The sequence below is a fragment of the Pinus tabuliformis genome, chromosome 9, assembly GCF_031772625.1.
Source record: "Pinus tabuliformis cultivar Carrire ecotype Pingquan chromosome 9, CPIR1, whole genome shotgun sequence".
Taxonomy (NCBI): Eukaryota; Viridiplantae; Streptophyta; class Pinopsida; order Pinales; family Pinaceae; genus Pinus; species Pinus tabuliformis.
Window position 1 is genome coordinate 838,245,782 of NC_142307.1, and position 4,048 is coordinate 838,249,829.

Here is a 4,048-nt window from a genome sequence, read left to right on the forward strand (position 1 = left end):
CTCTATAAATATAAAAATAATATAAATATATATTTGAAAAAAAAATTGTTGTATAAAATATGTGATAAAAACTTTATTTATAATAGTATTTTAAATCAATTAATATTCATGGGCATGGGCTAATACTATTTCGTACGCATAGATCGTTGATATTCCAGGTCCTAGATGTTTGGGATTGTGATTTCAGAAGGTAACCTCGTTACAATTTCTTTTTAATTTATTTGATTTTTTACCGTTTCCGCTTAGCATCCATCAGTCCCTGCACCGGTTGCTAAAGGTATCTACAAAGTTCTGGCAGGAAATGACGAGCCATGAAAAACAAAGCATACCCAAAATATTCAGATAACAACTAAGCTAGCCATTGTACAGAAAAGTCCAGAGCGCCATGCTTCTCGTTAAAGCGATCAACGATTCCCATTTACAGAGAGCCATTGCCCTCATTGCTCGTCCATACTTCCGCTTGCCTCAAAGCAAGGCCATGATGCTTCAAAGTGGTAAAAACAGAATAGCATCTTATTGAAGAATATGCAGCTATGTGACTTTGATAACAGTCTAAAGATAAACAGTTAATCTTTTTGAAAAAGAAAGTGGACTTTTACGACAACGTTCAGTACCAACCAGAAGGGAGAGCCCAGTTCAACGCGCCAGGTAGGGGTCGAACCTACGACTTTCTGCTTAGGAAACAGACGCTCTATCCACTGAGCTACAGGCGCACTCGATGATAAATATATCTATCATGATCTTTAATACCTTTTCTAACATAGTAAAAGACATTTTTAAATCCGCACTACTTATTCTTTGCCTGAGATGATAAAGCAACACAACTACAATTATGAAAAAGAAAAAATTTACAAATGTCTATAAGTGGACGTGCCGGAGTGGTTATCGGGCATGACTAGAAATCATGTGGGCTTTGCCCGCGCAGGTTCGAATCCTGCCGTCCACGTTAATCAAGGAACTACGTGTTTTAACAGCCAAGTTCGAATACTTCTGGTGAATATCCTAGTTTGAGAAGAAAAGAACAGTCTTAACATTTTAAATTGCCATAGGAATGTGACAAAACGTTACGCATCCAAAACGCATGTCCGTCAAATTTGGTTCGAATCCTTCTGGTGAATATCCTAGTTTGAGGAGAAAAGAACAGTCTTAACACGGTTCGAATCCTTCTGGTGAATATCCTAGTTCGAGGAGAATCCTTCTGGTGAATATCCTAGTTCGAGGAGAAAAGAACAGTCTTTAACATTTTAAATTGCCATAGGAATGTGACAAAACGTTACGCATCCAAGACGCATGTCTGTCAAATTTGCTTTCAATGAGAGTTGAACTCATGACCTCCCGCTTACTAAACGGGTGCTCTAACCAACTGAGCTATGAAAGCATTTGTGTTAGTTTCCTCAGGTCCTACTATTATAATAAATTTTTTAACATAACCTTATCCTGTTGTTTATTAATGTTTAAATAATTACTTTCATAGGAAAACCCTACCGCGCAATGTGAATTGGCCGTCATAAAAAACTTAATAAATTTTACCCTCAAATTATCACGTTCTTATCATGCTACAAAAGGTATATTACTAGTTTTAATGGTGTTAATTTCTTTTATATAATGGGACAATTTATCAAAATTCTCGTTAAATAATGAGGACAATTATTATTAGTTATTATCTGTCAATGTAAGCTAATTTATTATAGTTATTTAAGGAAATCAATGTCATTTATAACTATTTGGTTAGTGAATTTTAAGGGGGCAAATTTTCACTCATCAATGTTATTTTCATTCGTCATCCTTATGCTATTTTGTAAGTGAAACATGGGTTGTTCTTATGGAAGCAATTGCTATGGTGTAAGTTATAAGGTATTTAAAAAAATTAAGCAAATGGAAGACAGTTGATGACTTAAGGTTGCTTTACAATAAAAAGATAAAAACTTTTGTTATGGATAAGTTCCACAAGCGTACTTGGGAAAAGGAGTTAAGGAGAAGGAAAAAATACTATATTGAAGTGTTTAATCCCACTCATAATCATCAACAAAAAGCACCAATATTTCTTGGAGAGCCATTCTTATTACTTAGTTAAGGACTAATTCTTATCAACTCCATTGTGAAACAGGGCGCTGGAAAATGCCAAAAGAAGTGTGGAAGGAAAGAGTGTATTTTTTGTTTTTCCGAAAAAGTGGAAACATAAAAGCACTTCATTTTAGAATGTGAGGTTTTCAAAGACAACAAGGAAAGTTATGCAGATATTCTGGCAACTAGCTCTTGGGATAATCTATTTAGCGAGGGGTTTGTCGAGACGCTAGGAGTGTTTATTGTAAGGCTTCACAGGGAAAGGGCCGAATACATCAACCAAATGAAGAAGCAATATGTCCCATAGACTATTTTTAGCCTCGTGGACGTTAAAATGATTTTCTTTCTTTCTTTCTTTCAAGGAAACCAGACAACTAGGAATTACATTGATTGTGGTCGGTGGGGCAGGCATCTGCTCCTCCGAAATGTCTATGAGTCTTGGGTCTTTAACTTGTTTCCTTACTTCCAAAATAAATCTAGTTTTTAGCTAAACAAAAATAGTTTTAAGCCATACTCTAGACCCAACACTATGTACATTTATATTCATATATTCTCATTAACTTTAATAAATTTACATTTTGTTAAAAATAATTCTTAAAATTTATTTTACTAACATACATTTTAAAATTTATAAAATATAGAAATTTATTTTATAACATTGATATTTGTGACTTGATTAATTTTATATTTAATAATTTATATTTGTGAATTGAGTAAATAATTATTAACTTAAAAAATTATTTATTATGATTTATTAGGGATTAAATTAATTAGAATTGATATGATATATGCTTTTTACTTTACAGGTTAATGAAATAGGTATGTAGAAATATTTATTTTCCCTTTTCCTTTTTTTTAAAAGAAATTTCATTATTTATTTGAAAAAGTTATAATATTACATTTTTTACCTACTTTTTCAAGCATTTTCTACTCATTAGGACATTTCAAAATAATAATTTATATTTGTGAATTGAGTAAAAAATTATTAACTTAAAAAATTATTTATTATGATTTATTAGAGATTAAATTAATTAGAATTGATATGATATATGCTTTTTTACTTTACAAGTTAATGAAATAGGTATGTAGAAATATTTATTTTCCCTAAAAAGGAAAATTTGAAAAAGTTATAATATTACATTTTTACCTACTTTTTCAAGCATTTTCTACTCAATGAGACATTTCAAAATTTCAAAAAAAAAAAAATATTGTAAAATTTTATATAAAAAAATTCAAATATGAAACTGTTTTTTCATTAATTTAATATATTAAAAAAAAGTCTACTTTTCCACAAAAAAATAGATATTCTTTCCATACCCTATATGACTTTAATATCTATAAGTATAAGATGTAAGTATAAGAAATAGTATGATCCACATTGATAAAAAGGCAAGCTTTGATCTTCCTCTCTCATTATCTCATGAAAATGAGATACTAATAGTTTGAGGTCTTACATATTTCAAAACGCTTAATAACATTACTATATATCTAATAACACACCTCAAATTTCTCAAATAATAATATTTACAACTTCGTCAAGCAACAAATGTAAACTAAAGTGTCTTCAATATCTTGTATCAATTCTCAAGAGGTTTGGGTTTCTTTCCACGCTACTAAAATATCTTCCCTGCCTAACCCTTTTTTCTTTTAAAATCAATCCTAACATATCACCATGGGAAGTTCCCAATACAACATTAATCTTTGCATACAAATACTTCACGCCATAGCAATAATAAGCCCCCAAATTATTATCAAGTGATTTACAAGGCTATAATTACATCCACCCTAATCATTCGTGCAAAGTTCAATATCTAGCACATCATATAACATTATTGTGTAAAATGATCATATCTTAGAATTTCAACTTTCACAACTTGATTTATGGGATTTAATAATTTATTCCACTAGTTCAAATGATTTTTGGGTCTTGGATTCTTGATTTCATTTTCCAAAGAAAATTATTAATTATTATTTCTTTCTTTTT

At 30.6% G+C, this 4,048-nt stretch overlaps 3 non-coding genes across 3 annotated transcripts; 1 reads left to right on the forward strand and 2 right to left on the reverse strand.

Moving 5' to 3' along the window:
• Positions 1-640: 640 nt before the first annotated feature.
• Positions 641-713, reverse strand: TRNAR-CCU (transfer RNA arginine (anticodon CCU)). The gene has a single exon. It is a non-coding gene; the product is annotated as a tRNA-Arg (tRNA).
• Positions 714-864: 151 nt separating this feature from the next.
• On the forward strand, positions 865-946 carry TRNAS-AGA (transfer RNA serine (anticodon AGA)). The gene has a single exon. It is a non-coding gene; the product is annotated as a tRNA-Ser (tRNA).
• A 358-nt stretch (positions 947-1,304) lies between these two features.
• Positions 1,305-1,378, reverse strand: TRNAT-AGU (transfer RNA threonine (anticodon AGU)). The gene has a single exon. It is a non-coding gene; the product is annotated as a tRNA-Thr (tRNA).
• Positions 1,379-4,048: the final 2,670 nt, after the last annotated feature.